The sequence below is a fragment of the Amia ocellicauda genome, chromosome 11 (assembly GCF_036373705.1).
Source record: "Amia ocellicauda isolate fAmiCal2 chromosome 11, fAmiCal2.hap1, whole genome shotgun sequence".
Taxonomy (NCBI): Eukaryota; Metazoa; Chordata; class Actinopteri; order Amiiformes; family Amiidae; genus Amia; species Amia ocellicauda.
The window spans coordinates 9,496,029-9,522,609 of record NC_089860.1 but is presented as its reverse complement, the minus strand read 5'-3'; positions in this window follow the sequence as shown (position 1 = coordinate 9,522,609).

Genomic DNA, 26,581 nt, shown 5'->3' with positions numbered 1-26,581 from the left:
CGTTGAACTGGACCCCAGCCTGCACGGCAGCGGTCTGTGCGCTCAAAGCACAGCTCACCACGCCTCCTGTCCTGGCCCATTTTGACCCATTCAGCCCTACTGTGGTCTCATGTGACGCCTCAGCTGGGGTGGTGGGAGCAGTTCTGTCTCTGCCACAGGATGGAGGGGAACGACCAATAGCCTTCGCCTCCAAGGCCCTGACCCCCACGAAGCAGCGCTATTTTGTTGGCGAGGGAGAGGCCCTTGCCTGCATCTGAGCCTGCGAAAGAGGAGCTGAAAAGTGAATCAGAGAGGGACCCTGTCCTGACAGCTCTCCACACCTACATACGCACAGGATGGCCAGGAGGAGCTGGCTCCGTTTGCAAGGGTGAGATATCTGTGTCTCCAGGGGGCTGTGCACTGTTGTTCCAGGCAGCTTGTGTGCGCGTGTCCTCACAATCAAGCAGAGATCAAGAGACCTGATGTGGTGGCCAGGCATTGACCAGGATATTGAGGCTATGGTCAGGGACTGCACACCACGTCTGCTCCGTGGAAAACTGGACCGCCTGTCCAGGCCCCAATGCAGCCCCTCACGTTGCCGTCCCGCCCGTGGGAACACCTACAACTCTGCGGGGAGATTCATGGCCAGGCAGAACCTCACCACCAACGCTTCCTACTGGTGGTGTACGAGCTTCACTCAAAGTGATGAGAGGATAAGAGGTCAGGAATGTTTGGAAATGACGACTGGTTGCTCCTGTGTGATTTATAATGTCAGTTGTGTGTGCTGTGTCAGCTGCACTGATAACTGAAATTCATATTGTTTCCACATCAAGCAACATCATTAATTAGTATTGCTGTTGAGTGAGAAAAACACACGATTTCCATTGCCAATCGTTTAATCCTAGGAGATCTGTTTTATTGCAGTCAAATCAGTGGATTTACACTTTGAGACATTTTGAAGTTAATTTTGTTTTGATTTCTTCTCCTCCAGGACAACACATCCTGCCCCATTTGCCGATGGGATGTCAGATCAGCCTTCGAGTGACCAGTGAAAAGGCCCCCCCACCTCACGGCAAGAAATGTGAGTTTTCCCCGTTGTTCTGACAGCTGTATATATGTCTGTACATAGTATTATATTGTTTTGTTTCTTTACACTACACTTTACTACTGCAGCGGATCCCGCTAACTTCCAGTGCAGGACTCCTTCTGCTATAAACGAATCTGAAGAGAAGCAGCGAGAATGAGCTCCACCTTTTCTTATATAACAGGCCTTGGAAAGAGAAGTCTGTAAGTAAACTGTCGTTTTTAAATAATTATAGCACGTTTTTTTGTAATGTCTATGTTTTTATATTTTACGATGTTCTATGCATATGATTGCCTTGTATATGCAAACAGTTGTATATTGATTTATTTTAATACTCTTTAAAACAAAGTGACAGTAGAAGTGGTTTGAGTCTAGCTAGGCCCTTTTTTCCTGTTAGCTCGTGATTGAAATCTATCTGTCTACATTTGTAATCGTCTGTGTGTGCGGATCATTTTCTAACACGGATTTCAGAGTACAAGCGCTCCTGCCTCCTGATTCTGTATTGAGAAGCTGTTCACTGTCTGCCAAGCCTTGTACTTCAGACACATTGTGAGGGCAGAACACTAAAAACACTGACTACACGGTGGGCCCAGCTACAGGAGGAGTGGATCCATTCTGCACATCAGCATCCAACCTCTTCGGCCATCAGACACTGCAGAGAGGTAACCCGTGACCTGTCTGTTGGTCCTTCAGGAAACCTGCAGAAAAGTGACATAATCTCCCTTCATCAGAACAACATTCTAGGCTACAAAGGAAAGATTAGCAGTGTAGGAGAACAACCACACAGCCAGAGAGGGTCCGATCAAACTCCCCTGCTGTCTCACCAGCCACAACCACGCTCTGCTGCTGCTCCCAAAGAATATTCACCTGCTACAGCAGGAGCTACAGACCTAACGAAATACCGGATACGTCGTCAAATGGTGAGTTCTGGCCTTCTGAAATTTGACGACCTCCCAGAAAACGAATGGGCCTGGAAGTTATACTTCCATAGCAGCACCCAATACTTAAATCTTACAGCCAGAGAAGAGCTAGACCTCCTCTCCAAATGGCTCGAGCCCGAGTCATCTGAGCAGGCCAGGAGAATCAGATCAGTGCATGTTCACAATGCAACAGCAGGGCTCGCGATGGTATGGCAGAGACTGGAAGACTGCAGTGGTGCACCAGAAGTTATCGAATATGCACTTCTGAAGAAAACTGAACATTTTCCAAAAATAACAAACAAAGACCATCAGAAGCTGAGAGAGCTTGGAGACATGCTTCTAGAGCTGGAGGCAGCAAAAGGGTTTCGGCGATGTCCTCCTGCCCCAGTAACTATGTACTTACATAAAAGGTCTGGACCAGGTTCAGGTTCTGGATGGACCACACCTCGCTGACCTAGCTTCTGAAATGTAAGGAGCCAGAAGGACAGATGGCTGCCTGTGAGGTGTTGGACTCAGTGGGAGAGGTGTGAAGACCCGGGGGCATGTGGTGGTGACCTTGCCGGCCCCGAGTGGAGCTGGGCCCCCCTCCAGACCACGAAGGGCCCAGCGAGCCAGTGCAGCCTCAGCAGACTGGCAGCGAAGAAGAGGAGGAAGACCGTCCTTCATCCTTCAGCCCACACAATATGTAAACAGGCTACACGTAAAAGTAATGTCCCAGCCCACCCCAATGCAGTACAGTTTTCCCTTGTGACAGACTGGACAGTGAATGATGCAAAGAAGCCACAGGAAGCACCCTTAGTTAGTCCCTGTCTAACCCCCCCACTCCACTCTAACTGCTCTAAAGGGGAGAAACAAGCAAACAGTGGCCCGAGACCCCACTTATCTTGCTGACGCTGCAGAGTTATAGCAAAGTCGGAATTGCAGCTCCTCTTCGCCACAGTCCAGTACATTCCAGTCTAGTCGCTGATTTCAGAGCCTCTAGTCTCCTTTCCTGATGCTCTCTTGCTCCCTTGCAGTCGTAATCAAGTTCTTGTCCCGGCACCTTTCCCTGCACGCTCTCGTCAGCCCAGTCTCGTCTCCCTTCTTCTAAACCAGTCCCAACTTTTATAGACACCTCATTATCTCCTAACATCCCACACCTGAAATCATTCACCCTCTACCCAACAGGGAGCACAGCCTCCAACCACCTCCCTCCCCCCTACACATCACAACACTATTACACCATCTATAATATTACACCACCTTCTATAATCTTCTATACACCAAAATATTACACCACACACACACACACAGCTATCAATTTACACATAGTTGCCTTACTTCCACTGTACACACAACCCTCACACCCAGCTGCTATATAGGCTACACATCTTAATCTAGACAATCAAGTGTCTATTCGATTTGTTAGCTGGCATATTCGTAGCATTGATGTACTGTCCAAAAGAGTAGCAGTCATGAACCACCTTGAAAATCTCAAAACAGATTCCTGTCTTTTACAGCAAACACACTTATTAGATTCTGATCACTCAAAATTAACCAAAATATATTTTTTAACCAGGTATACTGAGCATCACGAAACAAATACTGCTTTGGGAAACTGCTAAAGTAGTACTGAGAGGGAAGATAATATCATTTTCATCAAACAAAAGAAAAAAAAAATAGAGATCAAGAGACCAGCACTTCTGGCACATATCATCACCTGTATTTATGAAAATAGATCCCTTTATGAAATAGAATCCCTTTATCCTCCGCTAATATCACATCTCTCGGTATCAACATCTCAACCAAGCTATCAGAGCTCTTTCATGTCAATTTGATTTGAATCACAATTCATGGATATATATTGAACAATCAGAATGTTTTGTTGGTCACCTCCCATTCATGACCAAATCCATTAAAAAACATCCTTGCTTTAACAATATAAAGCAGCAGGGACCTGTGATTTCCCCTCTCCCTATCCATGCCGCGATCCGCAACTTGGAACTTGGACCGCACCTCGGCAGCACCCCCCCTCACGGCACTTTTTTCTTTCTTTCATGGAGCCCTAAAATCCAGGCTATGCCCCTGATCTTGCTTTCAAAATGGTACAGACTTCTAATGAATATAGATCCCGCTATTTATCTTCCAATCACCCAGTGGGAATCTGACCTAACAATTACAACTGATAACAACTTCTGGACACAGATTTGCTCCAACACCTTTTCTGTGTCAACATTCACCAAGATGCACCTACTCCAGTACAAGGCCATTCACAGAGCACAGATCACACAGTATGAGATGTGTCCAGTGAGCTTCACTGATAAAGACACCTGTACTTATTGAACCCTTAATACCCCAGACACTTACCTCCACGCCTTATGACAACGCCGCCCAGTACAACATCATAACGGTTATGTCAATCATTTTGAATTGTAGCATCCCATTCTCTCCACCATTATGTTCACTAGGTGACCTCTCAGACAATAACACTCAATCACATCATACCAATCTCATTGTTGTCGATCTAACTATCAATCCTCCTGAACTGGAAAATGAGAGAAAATAAGAGTTTTATTTATATATCTATATCATATATATATATATATATATGTATATGTATCTGTCAAGTTTAACATTTGGTTACAATAAAGCAATGATTGTTTGACTAAAAGACTGTGTTACTCTTATTATTGTTCAATAGTTTGGAAAGACATTGGAATGCTGGCCTGGGAATCTGGAGAATCATTCCACTGCCACACAGAAAGCGCTTTTATTTCACAAGCTTTTGAAAATCCAACAGAGTTGAGTGCTTTTCTAGAAATGTTTAAACTGCTCACAGATACACTGTAGTTTTTCTGTAGCAGAAATTATGAATTGTTACAGTGAGGGAATAAAGTATTTGATCCCCTGCTGATTTTGTATGTTTGCCCACTGACAAAGAAATGATCAGTCTATAATTTTAATGGTAGGTGTATTTTAACAGTGAGAGACAGAATAACAACAAAACAATCCAGAAAAACGCATTTCAAAAAAGTTATAAATTGATTTGCATGTTAATGAGGGAAATAAGTATTTGACACCTTCGACTTAGTACTTGGTGGCAAAACCCTTGTTGGCAATCACAGAGGTCAGACGTTTCTTGTAGTTGGCCCCCAGGTTTGCACACATCTCAGGAGGGATTTTGTCCCACTCCTCTTTGCAGATCCTCTCCAAGTCATTAAGGTTTCGAGGCTGACGTTTGGCAACTCGAACCTTCAGCTCCCTCCACAGATTTTCTATGGGATTAAGGTCTGGAGACTGGCTAGGCCACTCCAGGACCTTAATGTGCTTCTTCTTGAGCCACTCCTTTGTTGCCTTGGCTGTGTGTTTTGGGTTATTGTCATGCTGGAATACCCATCCACGACCCATTTTCAATGCCCTGGCTGAGGGAAGGAGGTTCTCACCCAAGATTTGATGGTACATGGCCCCGTCCATCGTCTCTTTGATGCAGTGCAGTTGTCCTGTCCCCTTAGCAGAACAACACCCCCAAAGCATAATGTTTCCACCTCCATGTTTGATGGTGGGGATGGTGTTCTTGGGGTCATAGGCAGCATTCCTCCTCCTCCAAACACGGCGAGTTAAGTTGATGCCAAAGAGCTTGATTTTGGTCTCATCTGACCACAACACTTTCACCCAGTTCTCCTCTGAATCATTCAGATGTTCATTGGCAAGCTTCAGACGGGCCTGTACATGTGCTTTCTTGAGCAGGGGGGTCTTGTGGGCGCTGCAGGATTTCAGTCCTTCACGGCGTAGTGTGTTACCAATTGTTTTCTTGGTGACTATGGTCCCAGCTGCCTTGAGATCATTAACAAGATCCTCCCGTGTAGTTCTGGGCTGATTCCTCATCGTTCTCATGATCATTGAAACTCCACGAGGTGAGATCTTGCATGGAGCCCCAGACCGAGGGAGACTGACAGTTATTTTGTGTTTCTTCCATTTGCGAATAATCACACCAACTATTGTCACCTTCTCACCAAGCTGCTTGGCGATGGTCTTGTAGCCCATTCCAGCCTTGTGTAGGTCTACAATCTTGTCCCTGACATCCTTGGACAGCTCTTTGGTCTTGGCCGTGGTGGAGAGTTTGGAATCTGACTGATTGATTGCTTCTGTGGACAGGTGTCTTTTATACAGGTAACGAGCTGAGATTAGGAGCACTCCCTTTAAGAGAGTGCCCCTAATCTCAGCTCGTTACCTGTATAAAAGACACCTGGGAGCCAGAAATCTTCCTGATTGATAGGGGATCAAATACTTATTTCCCTCATTAACATGCAAATCAATGTATAACTTTTTTGAAATGCATTTTTCTGGATTTTTTAGTTGTTATTCTGTCTCTCACTGTTAAAATACACCTACCATTAAAATTATAGACTGATAATTTCTTTGTTAGTGGGCAAACATACAAAATCAGCAGGGGATCAAATACTTTTTTCCCTCACTGTATTAAGGGTAGTTTTCCTAATGCCACCAGGGACTGCATGAACAGGGGCCTTCAAAGAAAGGTTTGAAAATCATTGATCTAGACTGTTTATTTCCAAACTAGTTTCTATAATCCCAGTTAGTTTGTTGTGCTATACCCAAACTGATTATCAGCATAGAACAGCATCACTACAATAACACTCAATCACATCATACCAATTTTTTGAACATGCAACTGCAGCTGTAGATCACGTGAAAGCATATGATATGATATGATATACTTAGATTTCCAGAAAGCTTTTGATAAGGTTCCACACCAAAGACTGATCCTCAAATTAGAAGCTGTAGGCATTCAGGGTAATGTAAGTAGATGGATTATGAACTGGTTGATGTATAGGAAACAGAGGGTGTCAATTAGAGGAGTCACTTCTAACTGGAGTGAGGTTGTTAGTGGAGTTCCACTTCAATGTGGACAAGTGCAAGGTAATACATGCAGGTAACAAAAATGTCCACTATAATTACACTATGGGAGGTACAGATCTAGATGAAGTAATGCATGAGAGAGACCTAGGAGTCTATGTGGACTCCTCACTTTCTCCATCCAAGCAATGTGGGAAGCAATAAAAAAGGCAAACAGAATGCTAGGGTTTATTGTCAAAAGTGTAGAATTTAACACAAGGGCAGTAATGTTCAGACTGTACAATGCACTAGTTAGACCTCATCTGGATACTGTGTACAGTTCTGGGCTCCACACTTCAAGAAGGATATCGCTGCTTTAGAGGCAGTTCAGAGGAGAGCAACCAGACTTATTCCAGGTCTGAAGGGAAAGTCCAACTGAGAGACTGAGGGAACTGAACCTTTTCACCCTGGAACAGAGGAGACTATGTGGGGACTTGATCCAAGCACCCGGGACACAAATGGAAATTGGGCTTCAAGGCATTCAAAACGGAAAACAGGAGATACTTCTTTACACAGAGAGTAGTCACAATCTGGAATAAACTACCCAGCGATGTGGTTGAAGCTGAAAGTTTGGGAACATTTAAAAATAGTCTGGATAGGATCCTTGGATCACTTAGATATTAATGAACACCAAACAAGCACGATGGGTCGAATGGCCCCCTCTCGTTTGTAAACGTTCTTATGTTCTTACAAGCAATGTGCTCGGCCACTAAATCTAGCGTCGTTGTGCCTCTTACATTTCTAAAAACACAGTTGATGAACAATTGAAAATGCGATGTGTGTTTTTGTTTTTATTTGTATTAATACTCCACACATCCACTGTTCCTTTATTGTGTTGGATGTTTACTTTGTACAAGTTTGTACTGTGTTGCTCACCGCATTGTGGACAAATCTTTGCTTAACTCCATAAGCTGCCTTCTCTCATCTCCTTTGCTTGGGGGTGAACAGAAAATGTGTCGAAGAATGACTTTGAATTGAAGAGCAGAGAGAAGATTTGATCAGCATCAGTCTTCCTGTCTTTGACTTGTTCTCTGCAGGAATAGTGTGACTGTTTCAAAAGAAACTGCAGCTTCACTCCACAATAAGAATTTAGCAAAAATGTATCAAGTCAACCTTTTGATCTTCAAGGAAAATGCGTTGTTTTGTTTTACAGCTAGTTAGTTTTCCCTTATTAGATTTGACTAGACTAGAAATACAAAACACTGATGAATCAGGCTTATTAGCTATGCCCCCCCGCCAAATTATAATGCCGTGGGTGTTTTTGTTTCTGGTTCAGAAATTGCGATGGTAAGTACAAGGCTAGTTATTTTTCTTGTAAAGTTTTAATGGTAACAGGTGTATTCATACAGACACGGGACACAGTTGGGATAAGGAATCTGACTTCAGTATACAAGCAAAGCAGAGATGGTTTCAAGGTTTGTGGTCGTGCAGCAGATTGTTTTAACAATAAAATATTTTAAAATCAAGGAAAGAATTCTCTGGTTTTGATCTTAGCCAAGGATTCTGTGACCCTTTAGCTATTTGACTATTGCTCTGTATTTTCATTTACATTTACATTTAAATCTTCCTATAAAAATATAATACATTGGGCATGTATTGTGTTGAGACTATATGAACTATTTAGAGTTGTCTGTCCTTCTTATAGAAGGTAATATAGATCGATAGTAAAGTTGTAACAATTCAGGAAACAATGCAGATCCACAGAAGTGGACGCACCTGCAGTCTTTCTACTCCATGAAAGTCAAAATCACTGCTTTGCAAGTTGGACCATGATGTATCTTGTTTTCCTCTCGATTCTTAATATGAACTCTAGTGGAGTAGTGGTCAGGACTGCTCTTGCACCCTTGAGGAAGGTGCTGTACCATTAAAAAAGATAATATATGTATCCAGTAAAAACAGCTGTGTAAACAGATAATTGTATGTAAAAGCATTTGGAAATGTCTAATTATTTTTCTGCTAAGAAATATAAAGATATTAATAGGCTTTTCATAATAATCATAATCCGTATGCACTATATTAGCAATGGGACCTGGCTAAATGCATCAGTAGTCTGCTGCTTGTCCCCTCTTCCCAACTCCTCCTCTGCTAGTTATATATATGTGTGTGTGTGTGTGTGTGTATGTGTATGTATGTATGTATGTGTATATATATATATATATGTGCAGTGGTTGAAATGTAAATTTGAAAGTACCGATTTTATGACATATTTGGCATCCCGTTGAATCCTGCATCCTCTGACTGATTGTGCCTGCACAGCTTAAAACCCTGTAACATAACTACTGTGAACAATAATTAAAATCCTGTTTTAAATCATTATCTTCATTATATACGACTGACTTGAGATTTGGCTTTATAAAACAGTCTGCAAAGAGGAGTCTTCACTTGACAATAGATTTGAATTCATATCACAATGTATTTTCAATTAATTGGCAAAGTGTGAATGATTAATATGTAAACTACCTGTAAATGGATGCAGATAATCTACCTTTTTTGTAATAAATCATGCACAGTTTTCTGAAAAGTAATGAATGTGAGAAACTGTTTTAAATTGATGTTACTTACTGTTACTTATCGGATGCTGTCTATCATTATCTTAATCTTCATCGTTATCCTCTTCTGTTTCTGAACTGTGTTACCTTTCCGACATTTACACTAAGACGGATTTAGGGACCTTAACACCAGTCTAGATCCCAAGGGCCAGGGTAGCACACACAGCACACTGTATCTTGCACTTCCTGAGGTAATAAGCCCCACAGACACAATTCAACATTGCAATTTTATAAAAAGGTCAATATTTATTGCTCTGAAAAGAAATGCACATACAGAAACTAAGACTAAATGAACTAAGAATAAAGTACAATGAGAAGATACAAGAAATGGGGGCCTGCAGATGACACCTATATCTCAATGAGATAATGGAAATAACAATACAACAATAACATTTCAAAATAAAGTTCCCCCAAAACAGTGCCAAACACAACACCAGAGAGCCCTTTCCTCACAATCTTCACAGGACACGCGAACAACAACATATACACACACATATACAGCGAATGAAAAAACCCTATCTGCCTGGCCACATGTTAGAGAGAGAGCCCCCCCACTAAACTACTCTTCACTTCCTAATTAAACCACACACCCCTTCCCAGTCTGCACCGCCTTGAAGTGGCAGTCCGGTAACAACTGTATCATATACGATTATTTCTGTATGTTCATGTAGCCATATTATTTTGATTGGATACTCATAAAGCCATTGCACTGCTGGAAGAGGCAGCCGGTGCTGGACTGAGAGAGGTTTGTCTTTTAGTTTGTAAGTGGTTGACCTTTTCTCTAGATCCTTTTATAAAATGCCCAAATTATTTAACATTTAGGAATGAATAAAGAAGTGCAGAAGTGTAAACAATGATTTAAAGATGTGATGTCATTCTAACTCGTATTTACCAAAATGATTTCCCACTTATTTTGATATCTGTTCTCACATTTGCTGGAAACACCTTCATTTTTTGCATTTCACACCCAAACAATTAAAAAAGATGTATATCGATATAAAATAAATAGCTTGCTAGCTGTGCCTAAGAGGAAGCTTGTGTCTGTTTCCATGGTCTAATGAAAGTCTCTCTCTGATCTGTCTAGGCCCAGGCTGACCTCGGAGCACTGTCCTCTCGAGAGCCTCGCAGAGACGCAAACAAGGCGGTTAAGTTCCTGCGAATGGCTGCAAAGAGTGGGGTGAGCTTCTGTCAGGGGTGGATTCATTATTCATTTTCTATTTGTATAGCAATTCTGCAACTGTAACACTAATTTGCATGGTAAACATAGGCTGTGTGCAGCAAGTTCTTAATGTAGACTTAAAGATGCTATACTTCATTAGTAAATCAGTAGATTACCATTTTAAGCCCTTATAACAGCCCTAACCAACTATAACATTTCAACCTAGGCCTGTATGAATCTACGCCCAATTCAGTTAGATCGGTAGAAATGCCATTCTAACCTTAATGAAATGTTAATGAATGTTTAATGGGGACCAATCCTAAGTGTAATTTCCAACCCCCCCCACCCCCACAGTACTGCTAGAAAATTCATTATAATGTGCCATGTTATGGTAATGTAAATATGTATGTGGTGCCTCGTGAATGCCAGCTTTTCCTGAGCTGCCTCTGTGCTCCTCACTGCAGGACTCCCACAGTCAGTTCAATCTGGGGCAGTGCTATGAGACGGGCTTCAGGGTGCAGCAGTGCCACATCACTGCCGTGGATCAGTACCAGCAAGCGGCCACGGCGGGGAGCAGGCAGGCGCGCCACATCCTCACAGGATCGAAGACCTCACAGGTCCACAGCGCTTCACCCCGACTCTTCCCCATTCACGGAGCACTGGCAGCATCCCCAAACGCCCAGTCACGTATTCTGGCTCGGACCTCTCTGCCGAGCTCTCTGAAGCCAAGAAGTCACTAACCGCCAATCTCCGGTCCCAGCCTGCTCCCTGCACGTGGATGATAGGGGTTGGGTAGAGAAACCAGTGGAAGAGCAGATTATTTTGCGATTTCTACAGCGCACACGCACATGTCTGTGGGAGGCGTGTGGAATGCCGTCCCATCAGGCTCAGCGCTGCTGACATACTCCTTGAATAGTGTTACACAAAAGCTAATGTTTATATAACAAAAGGGATGTTTTGTGCCTTTTAGAGTGTTGTAAGCATTACAGACGCACATGTAACGTTGACGTTGGGCATTTTTTTGTTTTGTTTTTCATACAGTAGATTATTGAACTCCTGCAGGACCTGTACAGTGGGAGGAAGCAAAATGCCTGCATTTATGGACAACACAGAGGTGATCTTTCATTGAGTGTCATTAGCAAACTAGAAAAACAAGAAACAGCTAAGTTATTAAAAATGTGAAGTGAAGCACTTAAACCAGATAAATAGCTAAGTTGTGTAGCGTAAGGTACACTTATACATTTCAAATTACGAAGTGAATTTATAGTATCACCTTATCACGAATCCTGGAATCTTATAACGCACACATGCACACACACAAACACACACACGCACGCACAAACGCACACACACACGCACACAAGCAGACACACACACGCACACACACACATGCACACACACACACACACACACATTTTCCAGTACAGCGGGGATTCTTCAGAGTTGCCCTCTTTCTGGGATGTTGTATTCCCTAGCAATTGAACCCCTGCTCTGTTTGTTGTGTACCCATTTAACCAGCCTGACCCTGCCCTCTGTGCCCACTGCTTCTCCTCTCAAAGTGTCAGCTGATGCTAATGATCTGACTTTTTATTACTTGTCAACCTGAAGCGGTGAAGGACAGCTTAGATATACAGTGGGGGAAAAAGAGTATTTGATCCCCTGCTGATTTTGTATGTTTGCCCATTGACAAAGAAATGATCAGTCTATAATTTTAATGGTAGGTGTATTTTAACAGTGAGAGACAGAAAAACAACAAAAAAATCAAGAAAAATGAATTTAAAAAAAGTAATCAATTGATTTGCATGTTAATGAGGGGAATAAGTATTTGACCCCTTCGACTTAGTACTTGGTGGCAAAACCCTTGTTGGCAATCACAGAGGTCAGACGTTTCTTGTAGTTGGCCACCAGGTTTGCACACATCTCAGGAGGGATTTTGTCCCACTCCTCTTTGCAGATCCTCTCCAAGTCATTAAGGTTTCGAGGCTGACGTTTGGCACCTCAAACCTTCAGCTCCCTCCACAGATTTTCTATGGGATTAAGGTCTGGAGACAGGCTAGGCCACTCCAGGACCTTAATGTGCTTCTTCTTGAGCCACTCCTTTGTTGCCTTGGCTGTGTGTTTTGGGTTATTGTCATGCTGGAATACCCATCCACGACCCATTTTCAATGCCCTGGCTGAGGGAAGGAGGTTCTCGTCCAAGATTTAATGGTACATGCCCCATCCATCGTCCCTTTGATGCGGTGCAGTTGTCCTGTCCCCTTAGCAGAAAAACACCCCCAAAGCATAATGTTTCCACCTCCATGTTTGACGGTGGGGATGGTGTTCTTGGGGTCATTCCTCCTCCTCCAAACACGGCGAGTTGAGTTGATGCCAAAGAGCTTGATTTTGGTCTCATCTGACCACAACACTTTCACTTAGTTCTCCTCTGAATCATTCAGATGTTGGCAAACTTCAGACGGGCCTGTACATGTGCTTTCTTGAGCAGGGGGGTCTTGCGGGCGCTGCAGGATTTCAGTCCTTCACGGCGTATTGTGTTACCAATTGTTTTCTTGGTGACTATGGTCCCAGCTGCCTTGAGATCATTAACAAGATCCTCCCGTGTAGTTCTGGGCTGATTCCTCACCGTTCTCATGATCATTGAAACTCCACGAGGTGAGATCTTGCATGGAGCCCCAGACCGAGGGAGACTGACAGTTATTTTGTGTTTCTTCCATTTGCGAATAATCGCACCAACTGTTGTCACCTTCTCACCAAGCTGCTTGGCGATGGTCTTGTAGCCCATTCCAGCCTTGTGTAGGTCTACAATCTTGTCCCTGACATCCTTGGACAGCTCTTTGGTCTTGGCCATGGTGGAGAGTTTGGAATCTGATTGTTTGATTCCTTCTGTGGACAGGTGTCTTTTATACAGGTAACGAGCTGAGATTAGGAGCACTCCCTTTAAGAGAGTGCTCCTAATCTCAGCTCGTTACCTGTATAAAAGACACCTGGGAGCCAGAAATCTTGCTGATTGATAGGGGATCAAATACTTATTTCCCTCATTAACATGCAAATCAATTTATAACTTTTTTGAATTGCGTTTTTCTTGATTTTTTTGTTGTTATTCTGTCTCTCACTGTTAAAATACACCTACCATTAAAATAATAGACTGATCATTTCTTTGTCAGTGGGCAAACGTACAAAATCAGCAGGGGATCAAATACTTTTTTCCCCCACTGTATTTTGACAGGTTTCTTCTGCTAAGGAGAACTGGGGGAATTGCACCTCTTTCCTGCTGGGTCGGTGGAGTGGAGTAGGTGCCCCTGTTTGGCCAGAACAGCTGCATTGAGAGAACTGGCATGGGGGTGCTGGGGGTGTTCCTGGGGGGCCGCAGTGGGAACAGAAGGACTGGGAGGGGTTGGTGGACGATGTTAAAGAGGCAGCAGAGCTGGAGATGACATTTGCTGCAGTTGTCCTATAGGGGAGGGTTCTTGTTATAAACACTCTGGTTGCCTCGATGCTTTGGCACAGGCTGGCCTGTCTGGATCTGCCCCGGGGCTGCGTCGGGTCATTCATACTGACTTACTGAATTTTTGGGGGAATTTTCATTGGCTGTGGCCGGCTGTCTTGTATGCATTTCAAATTTTCCAAACCCCCTCCCTTTTAATAAGCCATGTTTTCACAAAATAAATCAACAACTTTTTTAATATACATTTTCTTTTTCTTTAATACATCTGTACAACCAGGAATCAAACCATTCATGAATCTAAACAAAAAAAAACAACAGCGACCTGTACAGACAGATATACCTGCAGTAAATTCAGACGGGTGACAAATGAAAGCCTGAAACCACTGCCTTGAGGTGTATGTTTTCATTTGTTTATTTATGTTTTACAGAGTTTAACTGTTGTTGGGGGTTTTGACTACCTCACTGCATACATTAAGGCAGTGGTTCCCAAACCGGTCCTGGGGGACCCCCTACCCTGCTGGTTCTTGTTCCAACCGAATTCTCAATTACTTAATTGAACCCTTAATTGAACTAATAATTTCCTAAATTGGAGACTTTTAATTATTTTAAACAGTAGGGGTTTTAAGTTAGGTATAGAATTATATTAAAAATCATATTGAAGAAACAAATATTTTCTTACACAATTTAAAAAGTAAAATCTAAGCAGATTGTTACTTCAGTTAAGGTTCAATTAAGTAATTGAGAGCTTGGTTGGAACAAAAACCAGGAGGGTAGGGGGTCCCCCAGGACCGGTTTGGGAACCACTGCATTAAGGTTATTACACCACATGTTTATATTTAAGGAACAGTATTTGATAAAGACATTTTGAAATAATAAAACAGAGGTTGTAAGACAGTTTAAAAGTTAACTATGCTCATACAGAGTGTGTACATTAAGGTTAATGATGAGGCCTGCCTGTAAATACTAGTGACATTACAGGGGAAGCCGTGCATCTTCAAGTGGTGATTTTCTCTGTGTGTATGTGAGGTAAATTATATTTAATGACATTTTTTAAAATTCTTTCTGAGTTAAACAACTAGATTCAAAGGTCTTCTATCATGGTCCCTGCATTTATGATGCGCTGGAAGGCATATTGGGCACCGGCTAGTTGATATGTCACTAAAACAGGTCCTAGATGCTCTGTCAGTCGCAGTGAAATTCAGTACCTCTCCAGTTCTGGAAACTCTTTTGTGTATTTGTGCAACTATGCCAGTTATGATAGCAACGGAGCAGCGACCGTTCAGTGATCAAAATGTCGGTTGATGTGTGATTTTTCTCCGGATGTGTTCCATAGTGATGTGTGTTTGGGAAATAAAGATGTCTGATTAGTCCAAATCCGCCTGCTTTCAAGGAGATTTTGAGCTCAGTTTTTCATCTTCAAAACGACTTTCAGTGACAGCTGGTAGAGCATCGCTGTGCTTCGGGGGTTTCACGTGAGCAGACGGGTGAGGCGCAGCGCCAGAGGAGAGTCCATGCGTGAGGCCGGTCAGCACCGGCCGGTGTGGGCAGCGGTCAGAACTCCAAGCACCGAGATGCTTCGGCGGGCTGTAGTGCAGCGCAAGCCGGAGGAGGAGCCCCTCAGATGGGCGGAGTCAGGACTGGGGCTTCTGCAGTAAAAGCTATGTCAAAATTACTGACGTCCGCACTGCCTTTAAGGGTGGGTACGAAGGGAGGCTTCACCTTCTTTTCCAGAAGCCCTTGCCAATCCACACTCTGAAAAGAGAAGGAAGAAAGAAATGGATAAAGGATAAAGTGGCGCGACCTTTATGTAAAAGAGCGGCCATAAAACGGACGTGTACGCCAACGTACTCTGAAGAAGGGATGCTTCTTTACTTCCTCTGCACCGCGTTTACTGGCTCCAAGGCGCTTGCTGGGATTTTTCTTCATGAGCTGCAGAGGATTCAAAACAAGAAGGAGACGCACGTTATTCTCCATCAATGGACTTAAAGTTGAAACATGATGTTAAAGATAAGTTCTCATAATTTGAAGTGCAAAAGAGCGTTTGTGCATTGTTATTGTGAGCCTCGCTCCACTGCTGCACAGTCACTGGGTATTCCTCCAATTGTGTAACATTTAAATAACAGTGACATCCATTCACTATGGTTGGTAGCAAGATACCGAGGGACAGACTGGAGGAAAAACGTGTCTCAACAATAAATAACCCTGGCATACAGACCTTTTTCATGATGAAGATGGACTCTGACGAGAGGAACGCAGGATAGTCCACTTTCATGTGCACAATATTGTGAAGCACCTGGTTTCTATTTTCACCCGGGAAAGGAGTCTACGGGCACAAGAAGAAAGAGAGGAGAGCACATTAAAGGGTTACTCCAGACCCAAACTTTCAATATTCACATTCTGAGCTCGGGAATGCAAAAGCCACACACACACAGATCTTGTAAAAAGTCAATTCACAACTTAGACATGACTTATTAAAGCTGATCAATTATAGAACACAAAGTCTGCAATAATGGAATCCTACTGAAAACCAAACCTGGTTAACAAAACGTCCTGAAGGAGTTGCTATCGTAACCTGGCAATAAAGGTGTGTTTCGGTTGTGTGTGCGTGAGCGATCTGTATGAAATAAAATACTGATGTGTTTCAGCTTCTGCAACTATAATGTTAGGTTTTCAAAAAGTCTAATTAAGTCCTCAAGGATTGAATGAAATCCTACCTGGCCCTTGGTGGTATAGATTTAACTTTGCCTTGATGGCACTCAATGAAATCATTTTAATCATAATGAAACCACGAGAGGATCATGATCTTACCTCAACAGAGGCCTACTGCTTTCACTTTAATACTGCATTAGCTTATATATGAGGCTCTTGAATGGCTGAACCAATAAAAGCTTTCGCTTAGAGCAGTTTTCTCCCTGAAATCCAGATAATGCCTCAAGCTGTGGCACACAATTGGCCAAAAGTCACAGAGATTCGACAGATTAAAAGAGTGCAACAGTTACCCCTGTGACTGGCTTGTGGACCGACTACACTACAGCCTTATCGGGAGACGTTTAACACTTTTCCAACTGAAGTCTTAAATTTGAAGTTCTGTTAAGAATACCCACCTCGCCAACCAGCATCTGAAAGATGACCACACCCAGCCCCCACCAGTCCACTGCCCGGGTGTACGATGATTTGGTGAGGACTTCTGGGGCGTAAAAGTCTGGGGTGCCGCACACTGTCCTAGTTCGGTCTTTATAGCCCATGCCTAGGCAGGAAAATTAAGAGGATTCCGGAAAAATATCACATTGTAAATTAAATATACAAATAAAAAAAATTAAATTATACATATACTAGGAAATCAAGAATTTTAATGTACCTTCCTTACACAGACCGAAGTCTGCAATTTTGACATAGCCAGCTGCGTCAAGCACCAAGTTGTCCAGCTTTAAGTCCCTGGAATGAAAATACAGTATAATCACTTGGATTGCAGAATATAGACAGAGCCTGCCAGGAACACAAGAACTATTCCCCTGTCAACAATGAACAGAAACATACATTTCTCAAACTTGTTGCATTCAGGTACATGTCTGCACTGATTTTAGGACATGACTTCTATTATGAGGACTTGTGAGTGTCACAATAAATCATTTTCAAAATCTAAGAGAAATTCAGTGGGTGAATAGTTTAGGTTGGGTTTGATCTCAGTGAGACTAGATTTTTTCTTGCTTGTATATTGTACAAATGGCTGATGTGTGATAACTTACCTGTATACGATCTTCCGCTCGTGCAGGAACTGCAGGCCGTGCACCACGCAGGCAGCAGAAAATCTGTTCAAGAAAAGACACCAGCGACACAAAAAGCAGTTTTTAAGCTCGGATTGCACTCGAGTGTGAATGAGCCGACAATTTCCTGTCAATGCAGGAACTCCAGCAACCTATGTTATTGGATCTAAAAGACAATACAAACAAAAACTGTCAATCTGGTCAACTGTCAATCTGCATACCTTCTGTAATAATGTAAATGATTAGTTGTGCTTTGTTTTGTTATTCGGAGGTTGTGTGCCAATGGTCAGGAATAATAATGTGCAATACTTTCTGAATATATAGGTACACAGTTCTGAAACGCACCTCAGGTATGACATCATTATTTTTACTTCTACCAAGATGGACGATTCACTTACACAGCCCGGGGCTCTGGAAACACTCCTGCCTGAACGTGCGTGATGAGGTCTCCCCCCGCAGCATACTCCATAATGAACCATACATGAACCTCCGTCTGAACGCAGGCGATCAGGTTCACCAAGAAGGGGTGCCGCACACTGCTCACGGTTTCCAAAATCCTTCTCTCACATTGGAACCTGAAGCGAGACAAAAGACACACAGCATGTGAATATACATTCATAAACAGCTTGGCTGAATAAGTCCAGAGATGCATTAAAATGGCAGCTTTCCTTCAGAGTAAGAAAGTGAAAACAGTCACTGAAGACCTTGCTAATGCAGTGTATTTGTGTACATCATTAAAAACATCACTAGGTTTGTTTATCTTTGCTCAGCTTTCAAACCCAGAAGCCTCAATACAATAAAAATGAAGCCATACCTGTCGACAGTACCATTGGCGATAATGTCTCCTTTTTTCAAAGCCTTCACCGCAACCATTTCTTTGGTCACGACGTGCTCGGCCAGCAGCACCTGTCAAAGCAAGACAGATTCAAAACTGTCAAAAAAGGTCAAACTCCACTCTCTCGCCCAGGATCAACATTCACAGCACAAGCATTTAGTAATACATCCTCACTAATGCTGGGCTTTAATAAGTCACAGACAATGTTTCTGTTAAAGGTTAAAAAGTGGAAATAATTTCACAATTGTCCACAAATATCTTTTTGGAAAAATGGCGTCGAGCAAATATCTGACATGGATTACTGGGATATACCTTTCCAAAAGCTCCTCGGCCGAGCACAGCAACGAATTTAAAGTCCTCGACAACAGAACGGCTCCTGCAGAAGACAGAGCGGGGGGGAGTTAGTTCATCAGGAATTTTAAATTCAGCCAATTGACTTAAATAATCCAAAGAGTTTGTGTGTCGTTACTCATAGGAATGTCTTGAATGTATTTTCCACATTCTCCATGAGTTCTTACCAAATTCACGAGGTGTACTGGACTCCATTCACTATCTTATGCAAAGTTCAAAAGATCAAAGTGCTAATTCATTTTCAGAGGCACCAGAAATATATAATATCCAGACATCCTGATAATATTAGAAAGTGTCAGAATGGAGTTAAAACTGTAAAGAAAGTACCTCATCTCTGTCGAAGGCGGCTGCGGAACGTCGAGCTCCTCTGGTTTGTCACAAATCACGGCATCCTGCAAATTGAGCACTTTCTTGTTAACAGGAGGAACAACACAACTGTGGCCAAACAGACATTTTGTTCGCTAGGGTTATTAGTACTGACAAATATTATTTCAAAGTAAACAAAAATAACAATTTTAATAACAATTATAGGCCAATTCACTGGTCATTTCACAGTCATGTATATTGCATGTTCTTTATAATAACTTCAAACACGTGACACTCATTAGAAGCCTGTCTAGGGCTTAGAAGAGTGAAACTGCAATAAAGCTAATTTCTCCTTATTGTAAAATGTCTGAATAAAAGTAAGTTAGACTTTCTGTTTGCTTAGAAACAGGCTTCACCCTCTGCCAACAACGCGGCCTCCGGCACATGGATTTCTGCTACAGCTTCCTTTTCTACCCGGCTCATTTCCTTTGCTTTCTGTGTCGTTCTTACCTGGGCCGTCCTGCTGGTCGGCCGGGAGCAGCTCTTCTCCACGATGCCGTGGCTGGAGGAGGCAGTGAGGCTGTGTGTCTCAGGCAGCTCCACTCCAGCCTCTTCCTCTGCGTGGTGACTGGTGCCGTGTTTTCTCAGGTGAGACTTGCACCACTGCCAGCCCATGAGCCCCAACATTATAGGCATCATGTAGGACATCCTCAAGAATGTCTTGAATCCCATCTTCTCTGGACCCTAGAAGTTACACCAGTTGGGAAAAAGGAGATTAGATACATGAAACAGACATCCCGCTCTGATGAGCCCTCAGAGACGTCCTGTTCCACCACTAAAGGAATGCAATTTATATTTAGAAAACATTGATCAGTCAAATCTAGAAAAACTGTCCAATACACTTCAGTTCTCTCTCTCCATTTCCACCCGAAAATATGTAACCACAGTGGCTGGAAGCCTCTTTCTACAGCTCACCCTGTGGGCTGGTTGGGCAGCATTTGTGCAAAGCCAGTCATATGAATTGAAGAGCATAGCATTTAATGGCACCAAATCTAATTAATAGACATGTCACTAAACACTGCATGACAATGGCAAGTGTGCAACCTGATCAAACACTCAAATTATTACCACACAGCAGAATCTATAGTGTTACAATTACAGTGTTAAATGTGCTAATGATTTGTTGCTGTGCACCTGTTCGCCTCTCCAAGGCTGGGGAAGGAAACTATCAATGAATAAGCAGAAAAGGTGTAAATCTACTCAATGCATAGACCAACATTGTATTTAATCCATCGTGACATGTGACAGAGTACCTTTTAAACTGTATACAAAATCACTTCCAATATTATTTTATACAATAGTCATTCGAGAATCTAGTGCTCCGTGCGGATCTGCGCGGCTCCACCAATGGGATATGTGGGATTCTGCAAATCTGCGCAGACCTGCGGAAATCGGCGCTACACAAACGTTTCTAAAGCGCCGTGCGACCTTCGCTGATGATAACGGAGGGTCATTGTATATTTGCTGAACAAGTTGCATACCGTGTCCTACAGCCAGCGCACACTGCTGCTGGTGCATTGACAAGAACAGCCTCCAACAGCAGCCTCCGATCACATCCCATCACCCGTTCAGCAGAGCGCAGTGGATGTGTGCCAGATGTGCTCTTGCCAAACATGCCCACATATTAGGCTTAAAACACGTGCATCGAGAAACTAAACCACTCAGAAGAGGCGACCAGCTTTTGGCTTCAGATGTGCCCCAACGACAACAAGATACACGAGTGATTGACACTTACCCTTGTGAGTAGTCTGGCGATTAGTGGAGGCGCGTCCGACTCTCTGTCTGCTTCTCACTCCTCCACACCAAACGACACGATCACAAAGCAGCGGCTGCGCTATTCCTTTCCACAAAGTCAAGGGATGTCAAACTCTGAAACAGATGCAACAAGGCTTTCGCGATGGCGTTTCCACAAAGTCAGATGACGTCCACTCTAGTCTGGGTTAGCTCGGCAACTGAACGTTTGACATAAGATTAGCCGTTTAGAGCGCTTGAGCCACTGTGACGTCACAGTGGCGAGATGACGCAATGCCCCGTATCGCATGGTGGCGTTGAGTACGTTATAAAAGATAGACGTTAGAAAGATCTCCCTATGTCAGAGGCTGGGCAGCAGCTGATGGTAGTGGCACTAATGAAGTAGTAGTATGAATCATACAGAGAACGGCCATTTTAACATATAAAGTTCCGATTGCTTTCATTGTTCATGTACTGTAGCTATGAAGAGATATGGTGAATACAAAACCAAAAACATACCATTGCAGTGCACATAATATCCGCTTGATGGTGCAGAAGTGTACGCTTTAAAGGTGTAAAATGAAACTCACATTCTGCACCATCTAGTGGGTATTAAGTGTACTGCAGTGGTCTGTTTGTTTGTAACCATTGGTAAAAACAAACCATGTTTTGAAACAAGCTCTTTTACTTTAAAATGCATTGACACATTACAGAAATGAAGAATGGAAACTCTGGAGTGTGAACTCAAATTAAACATACAGTGAAATCCTACTAGATTGTGAGGTGAAGTTTCCACCTGTATCAGTGTTCCTAGTCATGAAATAACAATTTCAAAAACTCCCCTACCTAATACTATGGAAACCAGCAAGATTTAACTTCCCTTGGTCATCAAAATACCTTGACTTTAAACTTGATTTACTTTCATAGAGGTTGAGAAATGAAGCTCAAATCCATCAATCAGTCAATCAATCAATCAATATGTATTTGTATTGCGCCCTTCATCCTGGTAGCCACAGAGCACTTTTGGCATGTAAATCCCAAATCATTCAGCTGAGTATGAGTATAGGGGATCACATCCACTATAGTTATGAGAATGGAAAGCCTATGTAGTGCTTCAGAAGTGTGAGGTGCTCCTGTTCACAACACATCACTGATACTGGAATTTCCTATCCATAATTGATCAATGGGGATACATATATGTAATGGATTTGTTGTCATTATTATTGTTATTTTAAGTTTTGTTTTCCGATTCACTTAATCATTTCAGACTTTCAGGTCCAGTCCATTGTATTAATCTATTCAAACTTCATCGGAAAGACTTGATTTTGATGACACAGTTCTTCTCCTAATTAGTACATTTTATACACTGTACAGGTCTGCAGTGAATGCTAGTTTCCCCCAAGAAGTATTGGACATATAGCAGATATATGAAATGGTTTAGCCCAGCAACTTAGTCTGGGAAACCCAGAGGAAAATGATATTGATTTTATTCACTGCAGAACCTGAACACCTGTTATTTTGAGATGTTTTGACATTGGCCTCCTTAGTAGTATGGATACTGTGTTTGAAATCAGTTAGAGTCATTTATTTTTGTATTTAAATTATTGAACCTACTGTGAGTACAGTATGCATAGCACATCATTTTTCTATTCTGCTTTTTACAGCCATTAGCACAAATGATTCATGACCTATTTTCCCCCCTCCCAGTCTGATTTTCATTTAGGCAAATTTTCTGGACTGATGTCCATGACCAGACTCATCAGATATGTCACTGTGTCTTTCCTTTACAGGCCATCCATAGTGTGTCATTCTCCTCCGGATGATTAACAGTTACAGACAACAGATGTGATATTTCAGGAATGGTGAAGTCCTATTCTAAGAGATATTCAAGATGTTCCTTGGACATATTGACTCTTTGTCACCACTCCTCATTGTCATTTTTCCCAGTCTGATTTTCCATTAGGCATGTGTATGTGTACATAGACGTAAAGTTATTGTCCCACACAAATGATACCATCAAAAACATACTGTCCAAGTATGACAATAGTAAAATACATCAGCATGGTTTTACGCATTGTGGGATGAGGGCTCAACCAACACTATAGTGTTTTCTTAAGGCCTGTTGATCCAATTGGGACACTTTTGTGAGGACTTGGCATAAACATTGTCCAGCTACAGTGTTCCTTGTCCTGCGTCACTCTGCCTTGAGATGGTAATCATAAGTTAATTTTGAAGCAATACAAAACATACTTTCAATCTGAACACAATGGAGCAATACCTTAAAATCTGTTTACAAGTGTAAGGCAATGTATATTACTAATAGTGTCTAGTAAAGCACTGCATCACCTTGTATTTCAATAAAGGGGAAATGTATATCTTGGTCTCAAAACTGTTTTACTCCAATTTTCAGAAAATGTGATGGTGTTAGTAACAGTGATTCAGCAGATATGGTGTAGTTTTATGAAAATAACACAATCTTAAATACCGGTGACCGGTCACTGACCTGCTAGAGCCAGAGCAAAACGTCTTACTCACAAGGAATGACAGTGGCACAGTTTGAACGTGAATTTGTTCATTCAAACAACTGTATAACAGCGTGTAGGGGAACTCAGGACTACATTAAACTTTATGTCCTCAGAAGAGAGGGGCTCCACAGATCTTTAGGAGAAACCATTTGTTCCATTTGTCAAGCAATCACAGAAACAGGGGCTGCATGGAATGAATTGGTCAGATATCCATTATGAACACCTGACTGTTACATCTGATTCAGCTCTCATTGTGATCGCTCAACAGGAGCACTGCTGGCCACAGTGTCTCACCTCTGAGGCACTGACGTGGCTTTGGTTTTCATGGCACAATATCCTTGTATCCAGACTGATTATTCAAGCTATCGGAAATCAGATTGTTGGAAAAACAAGGGAGATCTATTGAATATAAAGCAAAATCTAACTGTTTGGATGTTTGTTTTTGCATGAGATGGATGTCATTGAAATAGATGCCATCAATCAAAGTACCACACTGCCAAAACTCATGTCTTACTACAAGATTATTTTGGCTTCTGTGAAGATCCGTGGGCCCAGAATTGTTTTCTTGCTGAATTCTTCTTGGCTCAAAAATGTATTCTCATCCCATGGTTATGCCAATTCCAGTCAGAATGTACATTATTTCTTGTGTCCAGAAATTAGTCCAATAAAACAAGTTACCTGTTTTCTTGAAGCAAGAGATTGGTTAATTCCCTCAAGATAAAATAGTTTTTCTTGAAAAACAGTGTTTTCTTAAAACTTTATTTTACAAATACTTTCTTAACCAAGTGCAAGAATAAAATCAAAGGAACAAAATTAAGGATGCAAAACAAACACACAGAAAACATCAATGGGCTGTTGAATTAAATTGAAGATTTAATATATTCATCCATCAAAACACACATTTCAGATAATGTACAAACTGGAGCAGCATCACACTCTTTTTCTTTTTCAAGCCAGTTGGAGCAGATGTTCCTGCAGAAAAGAGATTTGGCACAATCTGAAGAGCCTTGCTTGTCTTCTTCTCTGGAGCAAAGAACAAACCTGTAACTCTGGCATTAATAGTATTAATTTTAAATAAGTGGCATGCATGATGATTCAGTTATTTCATTGCTGACTTTTAAGCACATCTGTGAAACAAGATGTCACAATGTTACACTGCCAGACGATTTCACAATACAGTATGTCCTGACCTGACAGGTATCTTTATTCAAGTTCATTTTGTATTCGGGCTGTTCCTTATTGTACAGTATAAGATATGTCCTCACATGCAGTTTGTGTGAGCAGACGGCAAAGATAATTCAACTTCAGGCTTATTTTATACAATAGGAGACACATGTGATGAACGGGCTTGAGCTGTCATGCCGTGTTTAAAACTGAAACCCCAGTATACCATAACGCCGTTAATGTATGTGTGTGTGTTACGAGGACAGTTGGATGTAAATAGTTTTGCTCATTATCCATCTCTATTTCTCTGTCTAGTTAATTCTTCTATATTTTAGAATTTAAACTCCATCTAACCTAATAATCCAACTCTCCTTCAAGTCCACACACACATGCGTGCATATAAACAGCAGGAGTTGATTATTCAAATCACGCCGTTATAGCGAAGTGCCAGAAGATGCATACTCTACATAATTACTTGGAAGTTTGCATGCAAGGTATTATCCCATTAGCCTGACAGAAATGATGATTCTTGTTGATGATGCTGTGCATAGATTCTGTACAAATGGAGAGTTTGTTTTGTTGTCTTTCTTCCCTACCTCTGTAATGGGGGTGGACTCTTCCATTTCTGGGGAATGAGTATAAATGCTGTACGAACAGACACGAAGGGGTCTTCTCTTTCTGCTGCTGAACAGGAAGGGTCACTAGCAATCAGTGGTGCTGTTTTCGTTGTGCCTAAGGCCATTTTTACTTTTATTTCGAGTTTTTTTTCATTAGTACTGGTTTCGTTTTTTTTTTCTTTGTTTTATGTCTATTTCCCTGAATTTTTGGAATAATTTTGGTTCAAAAATGCTGTCTTGAATTTCTGGACTCCAAAGACAAAGTAAAATCAATTTTTCCATCCCAATGTTGCCGACTGTATTAAGAATTCTTGTTGAAAAAGCCAGTATTGATGATTGAAATTAGGAGACCCAGATTCGGCAATTTTAACACTTTATTAAATACACCACGGGAAGTGGTGGTGGCAGTTTGTGGTTTCCTCAGAGAAAGATGTGCATTTGCACCTCACATTTTTGGCTTTTGCTGTCTTCCCTCACTCCCTGGTGGCCGCTCCCGGACCCACAACCTGAAATAGAAGACCTTAGTATTTCTATCTGCACAATAGTTGCTTCTGTCAATGGACATTACCTGCCTCGATTTCTGGTCGGTTGGCGCGGAGCCAGTCCGAGTCTTGCCCGGCCCGAAACGGCTACCGGCCTCAGAGCTGCCACAGATGAAGTAGTCCTGTAGCCGGCAGCTCACTTACCTATGAGTGGTTCATGGTGTTGCTGCTACCTGACGAGACAGAAGCCCGATACTACTAAGTGCTGCTGTATTGTCTTCGAAATCGAATATTGATATTTATTGTGTGTACAGGCTTCTGAAGTCTGTTTGCTGCTACCGTGCATTTGTTCACAGGAAGGGGAAATGTATTTTCTAATGGATAGCTTTTATTAGAGAATTTTGTCGTTTCTTTTGTTAGGGGATTTTAGTGTTTTATTCCCCCTGAATATTAAAGGCAGGTTTTAGTATGTTTTATTATATTTATTCCCGTTGTGTACAGTTCCTCGTGGTGTCTTTGATAAAACTGCCCTAGCACAGTCTTCTTGCCCTGTGCATGTGAAATGAACCCTGTATAAATCAAGTTAAATGTCAAGTTAAGTGGCCTCCACCTGTGTTAAACTCTAGTGATTCACATGATTTCAGGATCAATTCAGCAGTTCCTGTAGGTTCCCTCTGCTTGCTGGTGCAAATCAAAGCAAAGACTCAACCGTGAGCA